The sequence below is a fragment of the Camellia sinensis genome, chromosome 5, assembly GCF_055761805.1.
Source record: "Camellia sinensis isolate YWXY chromosome 5, ASM5576180v1, whole genome shotgun sequence".
Taxonomy (NCBI): Eukaryota; Viridiplantae; Streptophyta; class Magnoliopsida; order Ericales; family Theaceae; genus Camellia; species Camellia sinensis.
Window position 1 is genome coordinate 93965491 of NC_138965.1, and position 13881 is coordinate 93979371.

Below are 13881 nucleotides of genomic sequence, written 5' to 3' on the forward strand. Positions count from 1 at the left end.
ATACAAGTCAAGAAGCATGATTTTCAAGATTTGCCGACATGCAAAGCAGGGCACCGCCGACGTAAATACAAAAGTAAAGCCGACATAAGCACGAATCCAAAACAAGCATCCAAAATGATCTAGGCGTCGCCGCCGTCGCTCATCACCTACATATATATAGAGGGGTGAGTACAAATACTCAGTGAATGGTACTAATAATAAAGGTTTTGCATGAATATAGCCGAGGTCCTCCAAAATAAACTCATCAACTTTAGCAAGACGAGGGATGAACCGTATTCATCAATCAAATATTACAAGTATCCAAAGATGTTTACTGACATAGGCAAAACAAGGGATGAACCGTATTCATCATTCAAGTATCATAACATCGGCGAAGCAAGGGATGAACCGTATTCATCATTCAAGTATCATAACATCGGCGAAGCAAGGGATGAACCGTATTCATCATTCAAGTATCATAACATCGGCGAAGCAAGGGATGAACCATATTCATCATTCAAGTGTCATAACATCGGCGAAGCAAGGGATGAACCGTATTCATCATTCAAGTGTCGTAACATCGGCGAAGCAAGGGATGAACCGTATTCATCATTCAAGTGTCGTAAGGCTGTACGATCCGTAACCGTTTGGTCAAAAGTATTGCGAAAGTTTAGAGTCCTCCAATACAAGGGACTTGTGCACTTGGTACCGCGAAAGTTTAGAGTCCTCCAGTACAAGGGACTTGTGTTACTTAGGCCCGTAGCCCGATTTAACAAGGACCGTATCCTTTTATACTTAGTACTGCGAAAGTTTAGAGTCCTCCAGCACAAGGGACTTTCCGAGGATAACAATCAAACAAGGCCATTTATTCATGCTTAGCAAATACCACGTCAAAACAAACAAAACAAGATTTATCAAAGCAAGTGTAACATAGCTTTATTAGAAATACCACTCACCTAGTTCTTCAGGTGTAGACTCAAAGCAAATATCAAGGACCTACAATCACATGGCAAGTCACATTCTCAAAGCAAGCTCTATATACATGCAAATGATCTCGGCATTCTTGCCAGATCCAAGTCAAAGACAAAGCAAAACAAGCTGGGAGCTTAATCACTGCTCCCGTTTCTCGAAAACACACTGGGTACCGTCCAGGACTATGCCGAGGTCCCGCTAAACAAAGTCAGGAAAAACCTGGGTTTTCCTTTGAAGAGTATAAAGAACATGATCATTTGAAAGATGGATGCAAGCTCACAACTTGTTACAAAAATCTGAGTTTTCATGCCAAGAGTTCAAAATATATGGACCTGGGTACCCATTAAAGAAAGTCATGCAAGAACAAACACACGAAAACATGGTTTTCGTTCCAAACTTTTCGATCAAACGAGATTTTCTTCAAGAACACATGAAAAACCATTTTCTCTTTCCAAACCAACTTCAAAATGATGCATGACATGCAACACAAATTCGATCATGCAATGCAGCTAGATGATCAGCAAGAACAACCAAAGGAGATCAAGATTCTAACCTCAAAACTCGGATCCAACGGTTCAAACCACGAAGATCAAGCTTGGGAGACTTACTCTCACTCAAGAACTTCTCTAGAGCTTCTCTCTCTAAAACAAAGATTTGAGACAAGAAAATGATTTGTTTCAAGGTCTGCCGGCTGCCTTAACAATCAGCTCGGACACGTGGCGTCATCGGGTTGGTTCAGCTCCAAAAAGGTGATTGATAGACAAGACAAGTCTCTGACAAAGCGTATGCAGCAAGCTCGGGTAAGACACATCGGCGACAAGATGACATCGGCTTAAATCAAGGATCCAGCAACAGGATAGAAAAACATCGGCTAGGGAGGACGACACTTGACTAAGCTGTGCCACACCTTGGCCGGGGTGTGCCACATCTCGGCCTAGGCCATACCTGCCCAAGGACAAGGTTCACTAAGTGCGAAGCATCTCGGCAATGAATGCCCGAGGTGAAGATGGGGTTGAACAAGATCTCAAAACAAATCTAAGTACAAGGTTCAAAGGCGAACTAAGCTCAAGATGACCTCGGCTACGCACACACATACACTAAGCAAGGAACAAAATCATGCAAGCAACTTTAAGCAGATCAAGATAAGGCAAAACCTTCCAAAACAAAATAACAAGGCAGGTTCATGCAGGAATGTATGCGAGTATGACAAGAATAGGGTGAGGGTTGTTACATTATACCTTTTCTACAAAATGAATATGAGTCAATTGACTAATTATGGCCTGTGCTTATGATCTGTTTCCTTCAGGAATTAAATTGGATAGATAGGCTGTAATTTATTTGAGATAAATCATTTGGAAAATAACAATTTCATGACAACAAATATGTGATTTTATGGCCCAATATAATATTTAAAAAATTGGGGGGGGGGAGGCCCAAAAAGAATATTTTAAAAATCGGGAAAAACAAGCCCAAAAATAATTTTTTAAAAGAAAAAGCTTGTTACTCAAAAGACAACCTAAGAGGATGGGTGAATTAGGTTTTTATAATTAAAATTAATAATACCCTAATAAAAATTATGACTAGCACAATAGATAAATATAATTAATGAAATAAAAATAATTAAAACAAGTGTCTTAACAACTATGTTAGTTAATGATTTTAGCACAGTAAAAATGTGAAATATAGCTATGGCAATTTAAAGTAAAATAAAGAGATAAAAGAGAGAGAGGCAAACAAATTTATAGTGGTTCGGCTTCAACTCGGCCTACGTCCACTCCTCAAGTTTCACTTGAGATTTTTCACTATACTCTAGCTTCACAGGGTGCTAGCAACCTTTTCACAGATAGAGCAATCCTCCACAGATTTTACACTGACTTTCTAAGTCAAGAACACTGAGTGTACTACACTCTTACAAGGTTGAAAAGAATGTGTTTTTGCTTTCACAGAAAGCTACAATAATTATCTCTCAAAGATAGATATAAAAATGAAGCTCTGGTTTTTCTATAAACCTCACACATGAAAGATGGGCTTAAAGCTATAAGGCTCAGTGTATAATTTCTAAGAATAGATGTGAGTGATGATAGATCAAAGAATATTTTCAGGTTTTTGTAACTTGTTTATATTAGAGGCTTTGGTATATATAATGAAAATTATAGCCGTTTATAACCATTGTGGTCATTTGAATTTGTAGCCGTTGTATTCATTTGAATTTATAGCCGTTTATAACCGTTGTACTTCCATCATTACTAATTTGAATATCTTCCACTCCATCATTACAAATTTGAATATCTTCCTTTTGAACCTTTTGGCCTGCTATTGTGCTGGGCTGTTTGAACCTTTGTTTTGGGCTGTTTGAACTCCTGATTTAATCAAATATTGAATACATTCTAACAACATTTAGAATAAAGGTTTAGGTGAGAAATAATGGGACAAAATAAATTTTGATTTTATTAAAACATAAAATCATCAAAATAAATTTTGATTCTATTTTTCTCTTCCAAATAAATTAAAACATAATTAAATAAATGTAGCAACCCACATTTCATGTCCTAGTCATGTTTGCATGCATTTATATGTTTTGCCATGTTAAGTTGCTGTAACAACCCATATTCATGTTGTAGTCATGTTCATGTTCATTTACATAGCTTTGTCTTGTTAAGTTTGCATTCATGAATCTTGTCTTGCTTTGTGTTTATGTGTTATGTCTAAGTGTTGCTTGCATGCTTTGTCCCTTTCCTGCTGTGTTAAGCCTAGGTCATGCCAAGCCTAGGTTATGTTAAGCCTAGGTCATGCCAAGCCTAGGTTATGTTAAGCCTAGATCATTCCAAGCCGAGGTCATCTTCAGTCTAGAATTTATCTTGGAACCCCTTTGTTTGACCTCCACCTTCGCCCTGACATATTGGCCGAGATATCATTATCTAGGCCGAGGTGTTTATCACCAAGGCCGAGATGTGTATTATCTAGGCCGAGATGTTACCTTTGCACCTGGGTGATCTTGTCCTGGAGTGGTATGACCTAGACCGAGGTGTGGCACATCTAGGCCAAGGTGTGGCACAACTTAGTCAAGTGTTGTCCTTCCTAGCCGAGGTCATTGTCACCTTAGTTGCCGAAGCTTTGTCCTTAGCCGATGTCATCACTTGCCGGAGTGCCTTACCGAGTAGCTTGTTAGATACACTTTGTCATAGTCTTGTCTTGTCAATCTATCACCTTTTTGAGGTGAACCAACCAGTCGTTGCCACGTGTCCGAGCTGAGTGTTAAGTCATCCGATAGAGAAAGAAAACCTATCATTTGTTGTATCTTTGTTTTGAAGAGGAGAGAGAAGCTCTAGAAGAGGGAGAGGAGTTCTTGAGGGAGAGTGGATTTCTAAGCTTGATTCCTAGAGATCGAACCGTTAGATCCGTGTTCTAAGGTTAGATTCTTGATCTGCTCTTGTCGTTCTTTATGTTTATGTTATTGCATTGCATGATTGAATATGATTTGTAAGCCATGCATTGCTTTGAAGTTCGGTTTTAGAAAGAGAAAATAGCACTCATGTGTTCTTCAAGAAAAGTCATGTTTTGATCCAAAAGCTCTTGCCTAGATTCATGTTTTTATGTTTGTTTCACATGATTTTCAAGTATGGGTACCCAGGTCCATGTTTTCGAACTCATAGCATGAAATCCCAGATTTTGTAAATAAAGAAGTTATGATTTTAGCATTCATGTTCTTCATGTTCATGTTCTTCCTGTTCTTCACGGGTGGAAACCAAGATCTCCAGACCTCACTTCCCGAGGTGTAGTCACCGAGATCACTCTTACCTAGACCTCACACTTAGGCCAAGCATCGTATCTCACCTTGGCCTACCTTGCATGATCACTTACACCTTTAGTTTGTCTTGTGCGCACCTCGACATGCAGCTGCATGCCGAAGCCTAGGTAACCACACCTCGGCCAGGAGGTGTGGGACCTCGGCTAAGACCTGGTTGGTACCCAGCATGTCTTCTTGACATGTAAAACAGTGTTTTGACTTCCAGCATGTTTTCTCGAAATTATTTGCATGTATGTAAGACTTGTTTTGAGAAGTGCATTCAATAGACTTTGCCATGTGTTTGTAGGACTTGGACCTTTGCCTTGATCCCGACGTCCCAAGAACTAATGTGAGTGGTATTTTTAATAAAGTTACGTTATAAGGTTTTGATAAAGCTTTGCCTTGTTTTGATAAAAGTATTTGCTAAGCATGAATGATATACCTATTTTATGTATCAAGTATAAGTTTTGCGTATCAAGTATAAGTTTTGTTTTGATGACATTCTCGGAAAGTCCCTTGTGCTAGAGGACTCTAAACTTTCGTAGCACATCTTGTTTTGAAAGTCCCTTGTGCTAGAGGACTCTAAACTTTCGCAGCACATCTTGTTTTGAAAGTCCTTAGTGTCAGGGGACTATAATGCAATTGCACATCTTGTTTTGAGGGTCCTTTCGTGCTAGGGGACTTTAAGCCTAGGTAGCACCGTCCTTTCGTGCTAGGGGACGTTAAGCCTAAGTAGCACCCTTGTTAAGATATCGGCCACCAACGGACTATGAACGGGTGTGCTCGATGCTGAGGTCATGCTTTTGTTTTACCGGAATATCAACACCCCATGTTTTAAGTTTGACGTATGTTAAGTAAGTAAGTAAGTTTTGAAAGACCAAGGTTCGATTGATGTTTTGTTTCAAGCCAAGTAAAGCTTTGTTTTGTATGGTTTTGACAAAGATATACTATGTATTGTTTTGAAAAGATCTCGGGTATCATTCATTTAACCCCTTTATTACTTGTACCATTCACTAAGTATCTAAGCTCACCCTCCCTATGTATGTATGTAGGTAACAAGCAAGAAGTCGGCTACGCCGAGATGTGTGTTTTGTATGCATGTTATGTCGGCAGTAAGGATGTTGGCAAACTAGAAGATTATGTTTCATGATTTGTGGCTCAAGTGTTTTTGTTTATGTCGGCAATCTTGAAGCTTATGTATTTTGAACATGTCGGCTCGAGAAGCCTTTTATCAAAATGTAATATGTATTTTTGTACTTCATTTTATTTGTATTCAAGTTGTAAGGCTATGTAAAGATGTATGCCATTTCATTTGACTTATGCACTGCTCTTATGGACTACTTGTATTTTAAATTATTGCTTCCGCACTTGTGATCCCCATATATTTATACTCTGATTGTGTGTGAATTTTGAAAGTTGGCCTTCGGTAATCTCGGATTACTGGCCATCACGGCACCAAACTACTAGGGGCGGTTTGGGGTCGTGACAATAAATCATCAAAACAAATAAGTCTAACAAAGCTCAATCCGCAAACCGCTTGCAAGCTCCTGCACATTCACGAACCTTATCTGCACAAACCATAATTTGTACTGTAGGCGATTGCAGGTTCAATTTTTCTCAAACCACAGACATGTGGACGAGTCTAAACCTTAAACCTAACCCTCAAAAACCGATCTACAAGCACCCCTAATGGTGGTAGTGACATGGTGGTAGTGGTAGTGGTAGCGTTAATAGTGAAGGTGGTGGTTGTAGCGATAACGATGATAGTGGTAGTAAAATAATGGTGGTACTTTTGGCAATAGTAACAATGATGATGAAGGTGGTGGTGGTGACGATAGTGGCAGTAGTGGCGGTGGCATGGCGATGACAATTTTTTTTTGATCGGCGAAAATCAACTGTTAATTATTAAATTAGCACATCGAAAGAATTGAAACTCATACACATACACCTTGTAAGAAAATCTTGTCCATCTATTCTACTTTTTAGGCCCCGTTTCGTTTTGGGGTGTAGAGGGTGGGATGGGATTAGGATGGAGGTGGGGCCCATTTAGTGTTGTGTTTGTTTGTAGAGTTACGGAAGAGATTAGGATGGAGGAGGGAATTAAAATGGAGGTTGGAAAGGGGATTGAGATGGAGGATGTGGAGGTGATATTAGAAAAATAGTAAGGGGACTAGAAATTTTTTATTTTTTTTATTTTTTTCATATTGGGCATTTTTTTTAAAACATTAATGTTTAATTTTTTGTATTTTTTTATTTGTTTTATTATTTTATATAAAAATAATTTAACAATTCTTATACTAACAACTATCATAAAAACAAACACAATTTTACTTAATCCTCTCATTATATTCCCCTCACTAACAATCTCCTCACTATTAATCCCCTCACTATGAATCCCCTCTATTCTATCTCTGAAAACAAACATGGCCTAAGAGTGAAACCCCAAACCACCTCTCACTGGAGACTTTGTGGCCAAAGGGATAGGCAATTAAAAAACTTAATCCTAGTTAACACGTAGATCAAATTTTTTATGAGAAAATTGTTGAAAAGTTCATTCTAGCAATTGTCTAAGTTATTAGGTTTAGTGGATTTTTTTTGTCAATGAGAAATTCATTCTTTGTGAAATAATTTGATGAGAAGCCTTTTTATTTGTTTTGAAAGATATTTTGTTTTCAATTTTTCCCTTAATTTATCCATTAGCTTTTTTTATCTATTAACTTTTATTGACTATCTAGTCAAATTTTTTTCCTATTTGTTCAAAAAAATTTCTCTGTTCAAAAGTTTTCCCTTTCTGTTCAATTTTTTTTCCCTTATTGTTCAATTTTTTTACCTTATCTAATTAATTTTTTAATCTTTTTAATTCAAATTTCCCTTATCTGTTTAAATATTTATCCAAATAAAATTTTATCTATCCAAATTTATTATTTGTTCAATTTATTATTTTATTTTTTCTATCAGTTAAATACCAAACAAACCAAATCCTATCTGTTGAATTATTTTTCCATCTGTTCAAATCTTTTCTTCTCTCTACCCCTCGCTCTCCCCTTATCTGTTGCAATCTATTTCTTTCCCATTGTCATCATCAACAACAACAACAACAAGAAGAACAACAACAATAGAAACAGATAATAAAGAAGAAAAAAAATTCAGAGAGAAATTTTTAAGCATATCTGTTTGTTGTATCTGTTAATGAACAACAACAACAATCATCCACAACTACAAATAAATAAATAAATAAATAAATATGTTCAACAAATGCTTTGAAGCTCTGCATCTCTTCTAGAGAGAAAGTATTATATACAAGTTCATAGTAAATCAAGTGAACAATTTGGAAACAAAATCACATCACAGCACACCAAATTCATCATCCCCAAGGATGGCACCAACTAGTATTTATGTTACTTGTGCATTAGTTTATGAGAAAACATCAACAGGAGGAAAGCTATGATTACAATTGGGCACCCATTTTTGTTAGGGCATATATATATATTTCTCAAAATCATATTTATATATATAAACATATATATATTTCTCAGATCTGAATCCATAAATATAAATTGATCAAGATTTTTTCAAAAAACACCATAGATCTATTCAAAAAAAATCACAAATATATTTGAAGCTTCGGACGTAATCGATCTGCGATCTGTGAAGTAGATCTGGACGAGCGTGATGATGAATCTGGTGAAACCCTTGCTTCAAAGGCTTGCCAACGACCATGGAGGTGGAATCAGAGTGATGGAATGAGGTGGCGATGGTTGTACCAAAGTCGTTGATGTGACTGGACCGAATGAAGGACCGATTCAGGGGACGCGGCGATAGATGCGGAGGCGGTGGAAGAGGTAGAGGAGGTGGTGAGTATAGGTTTAACGACGGTCAGAGTGTACGCAGTGGCGATGGAGGTGGTTACGGCGGCGATGGCGGCGGTTACAGAGGAGGTGAAGATGGTGCTCAGATCTGCGTGGTAGGGGTGGTGAGAGAGAGAGAGAGAGAGCGGAATCATACTTGGGTAGTTTGGTCTAGCTTATTGTTATTTTATGTTGTGTTTGGTTGGAGGATTTTGGGAGGGATTTGGAAAGGGAAAGGGAAAGGGAAAATGTGTGTGAAATTAGGTGAAATATATGCATGTTTTATTCATATTTCACCTACTTTTTCCATTTTCCTTTCTAAATCTCTCCTCAAATCCCCCAGCCAAACACAACATTAAAGTGTGAATAATTAGATAATAAAAAAAAATTGAGTATCTAGGAAGAAAACGGTTTCGATAGGTAGCTCGAATTTGGAGGCTCGAATTTGGCTCGAATTCGGAGAAAAAGAAGAAGAGAAGAAGAAGAAGAAGGAAGAAGAAGAAGAAGAAGAGAAGGAGGAAGGAGGAGGAGGAGGCGGAGGCGGGGCCGGAGGCGACGGCGGTGGTGCTACGACGATCGCTGGTGCTGCAACGATCGGCGGTGGCGAGGCGACGGCGGTGGTGCTGTGACGATCTCCTCTCCTCCTCTCTCTTTCTCCCTCTCCCCTCTTCTTTCTCTTCTCCTCTCTTCTTCCTCTGCTCTTCTCCTGTGTTCAACGAAGAAGAAGAAGAAGAAAAGAAAGAAAGAAAAGGAAGAGAAAAAAAAGGCAAAAAAAAAAAAAAAAAAATTTGAAACCCAAAATGACGTCGTTTTGGGTTTCGAGCCGAATTCGGACCACCGAATTCAAGCTACGAGTCATTTTCCGGAAGAAAATTAGTTCAATTCAAAAATTAATCTTTTCATTTTATTACATTTGTATTTTTTAAAAAAAGACGATAAATACACTTTTGAAATAGAACATTCATTTTTTTAGAGACAAATATAATAAAATAAAAATGTTACAATTATTAAATCGTTCTAATTTTTTCCATGTATATTATACATTACAGACCCTATAAAATAAACGGTTTGGATTATCGATACGAGACGTGTGTTAGGCCTTGTGGGCCCCTCAAGTTTTGTCATGTTGAGATCTCAACATGAGAAAAGCTCAACCATTTGTTTAGAATTAGGCTTCTCTCATGTTGAGATCTCAACATGATAGAACTTGAAGGGCCTCTAGGGCCCACCATGTGTCCGATCTCGATGATCTGAACCATTTATTTTGTAAGGCCTGTAATTTATATTATCTATGAAGAAAATTAGTTCGATACGATAATCATAACATTTTCATTTTATTGCATTTGTGTTCAAAAAATAGACGACAAATACACTTTTGAAATAGGCTATTCATTTTTTTAGAGACAAATGTGATAAAATAAAAATTTTACGATTATTAGATGGTCCTAAATTTTTCCATGTATATTATACATTGCAGACCCTATAAAATAAATGGTTTGGATTATTAACACGAGACCTGTGTTAAGCCTTATGGGCCCCCCAAGTTATGTTATGTGGAGATTTTAATATGAGAGAAGCTCGACCCTTTTGTTTTATATAAGTTCTTTCCTTACATTTGAAAAATTACATTTTTCTCCTTAAGATTTGTAATCTTATTACAAATTACTCTCAAGATTGTTGATGTCATGCCTTAAAATTTTCTAAATGACCATTTTGTCCTTTTTCCTACAATTTTTTTCTTCCTATCATTATGATTACATTGTATAACTTTTCATCATTAAATTATACCTGAAAATGTTCTTATTGAGTGATGATATATATACAAACATAAATTTTATATAGAATTTTCAAATACAATGATATAGTTTAATGGTGACCTTTCACTTTAAAACAAAATACCTATAAACATGATTTATATTTACAATAATATCACTATCACAATATTTTTAAGATATTTTTATATAAATTTGTATATATGAATACAATTTTTCATTTTTATTTCTACCATTATATCTAGATTGGATCAATTTAATCTAGATATATTTAAAAAGTATAAAATTTGTATAAAAAATTTTAAAAAAATTTGTTGAATACAACAAAATAAAATAATGTATTGAATTTTTGTATTTTTTTGTATTTGGTGAATTTAAAAAAAAAAAATCACAAAATATTATATTTATTAAGTATATCTAGATTAGGTGTATATAAAAATTAAAAAAAAAATTGCTTAAAATATTAAAAAATTTAAATAAAAATTAAAAAAAAACACAAAAAATAAAAAAAAAACTCAACTTTTTGTGTAAGTTAAATCAAAGAAGATGATTGTTATTGTAACGCCTCGAAAATTGGGCAAGGTATATGTATTTATGCTACAAAACTCACCTGATAAACAAACACATATATATAGCTGACTATTCTATACATCCATTTCCATTAAATTCCAAATGCCAAATACATGCTATTCACATCTCAATGCCCCAGTTCCAATCCCAAGCATACATTTTACAATAAGTATGAAATGGAAGCCGAACAGATAATAAGTGCCCTACAGGCTTACAAATTTATCTAAGAACATTCTTGGTTACACAAAATGGAGTTTCAACTTAACGCAAATACAGTCTTGGGCTTACATTCAACAAATAACAATAAAACAAAAATGAAGCCTCAGCTTCGAGTCCTCCCAAGTCAATGCCTTGGCGGAAGCATAATACCTATACTTGAAATGGTTTCCCTTATAGCGTGAGCCACAGCCCAGTAGAGATATACTACACAACATATGAACCATGACAAGACTAAAGAGGAGTATGCTCATGCCATGCTCATGATAAAACAATTTATCTCTCTTTTTATAAAGCATACAATGCTGAGATGCAACAACAGATATAAAAACCATTTCCATTTTAAACCATATATGTTACATGAATACAGGTTCTGTGAATCTCTAAGTGAGTGCCTGCAAGTAGGCCCTAATGCACTATCACTGTCATTTTTACTAGTAAACTGGAAGGCTCGACACCTAACCACGCAATTCCGCACCCCCTACCCAGATTTACCAAGTATTCATCTTTTCGTAAATAGATACATTTCCAAACATTTCTCAAAAATAGATACATTTCCAATGAAATGAATGTAATGCAATGTCCAATGTAACAAATGAGGAATGTGGTTTAATTTACCTAAGTCTCGTGCATTTTTACAACAATCATGGCTATCCTTTATCGATAGCCCTTACAGATATTTCTAAACAGATATTTAAACAATTAAATTTCAAAAATTTTGATAAATACAATCTATTCCACATCTCATCAAATATGAACAACTACACTAGTTTACATATCACAATCACGTCCGGTAACCTCTCAAGGTCCATTTCTAACCGTGTCAGCTTTATTCCAACAGATACATTAAACAAAATAATATCGTTCATGCCCAAGAAAACATCATTTTCTTTCCAAACTCATTCTCCAAGCATTATTCAACTATGACATCCTATTTTGATCAAAAGGCCCAAAAGTTAAAGGTAATTCCTTTGTTTTCTTGAAAAATACTCTTTTGGTTGCAAAACAGTAAAAATTTCAAAAACACCGATCGAATCGAAGTCTATTTTTGTTCAAGTTTAACACATAGCTCTTTCATAATCTTACAAACATATTCCAAGTTTACACTTTTGCAATTTGGGCACCAACTCTTTGTTTTTCTCAAAATTTCTCTTTTAAGCAATTAAATCACAAAATTTTCAAAAATTCTAATTAAATTATATACAACTCTAAGCTCCATATAATCAAGTAAAAGTACATAAATAAGTGTAGGAAAAATCCCTACCTCAAGCCAAGAAGCTTTCAAATTTTTCGGCAACAGAAATTAAATATTTTTGGAGCCAAATGACGCCTTTTCCACCCTCATTGAACCAACTAACAAAGAAGTCCCAGAATCTGCAATTGCAGAACAACCAATACCACAGTACGCAGTTGGTTTACCACCAATGAGAATGTCACCCATATCGAACTGCCAATAACCTTTTCACGTCATGGGGACATATGTGTGCTTACCCTTGTAGTGATTTGGATCAACCCCACCGAACACAAGTTCGCCCCCTACTTCTTCTTTTGTATTTCGGTTAAGCCAAAATGAAAATATTGGCTCACTAACAAGACTTTGTTTCACCATGTTGTACCACATTGGGACAGAATCTCCAACTGAGATCTCCCGGAATCCAAGACCAAGAATGCCATCAAACTTGGCAACCAAAAACGTGATACTGGGCTCTCTGGTTGCCTCAATAAATTCCTGATTCTTCACAACTAGGTCACCAAGTTGGACGTGGTCTTCACTGAAAAATCCAGATACAGCCCCATTACCATAGTGAATTTAGCAGATTTCCCATTCTTGTTGTAGGTACTTGATTGGTTTGACTTGTACTTTGAATGGAAAAAACACGGAACCGACAAATAGCACTTTGATGAAGGCCACAAATTAGAGCTGCCAGTGTCAAAGATTACAGTAAATTTTTGTGGGGGAGTACCAATACCAATCTCACCAAAGTACTGAGCAACCATGTAATTTTTTTGTGCTACGACATCAATTTCTCCAGCTTCAGCCAGATTACCATGGTGATTATACTTATTAGTAGAAACTTTCAGCACTTCCCGTTCCTTGGACTCAAGTCGAGCAGCAAGAAGGTTGTTTTGATCAATTTTTATCTTTTTCAGTCCAATTCTAACTAGGCCATCATTGGGTGCAAAAAATACCAGAGGCAAAAACAGGGATGACAAGAACAAGGACACTACAACAGCTTTCAATCCGATGCCCATGTTGGGCAGGCTAAGCTTACCTTTGAAGAGTTGGTGCCTCTTTTTTTTTTTCCATTGTCTATCATGCACCATAATAACAATCAAATACTACTTGTCCCACCCATTCATCATTGTCAAGAGAGAGAGAGAAAGAGAGGCGATATATATATATATATATATATATATATTTGTTAAAACCCATCCTCCCATTGATTGTTTTCTTTTCTTTTTCTTTTTTTAATCATTTTCCCACCGAAAGCAAGCAAGCCCCAGCTGGAATGTAACCACTCTCCTAATGTGAGAGAGAGATATATATTATAAAAACCCTTCCCACTCAAGTTTTTTTCTTAGCCTCTCTCTCAAATAATTTTCCACCACCTCAAAAACATTATCGTCATGCTGACCATACACGCCAAACAATCACCACCACCTTTTTTTTTTTTTTTTTCGGGTCATTACGGTTATTTCTTTTGAAATGACATGAATAAAATATATGTATTATTAT

At 36.2% G+C, this 13881-nt stretch overlaps 1 pseudogene; it reads right to left on the reverse strand.

The window, feature by feature from the left end:
• Window positions 1-12259: 12259 nt before the first annotated feature.
• Window positions 12260-13591, reverse strand: LOC114278724 (aspartic proteinase pseudogene; annotated as a pseudogene).
• Window positions 13592-13881: the final 290 nt, after the last annotated feature.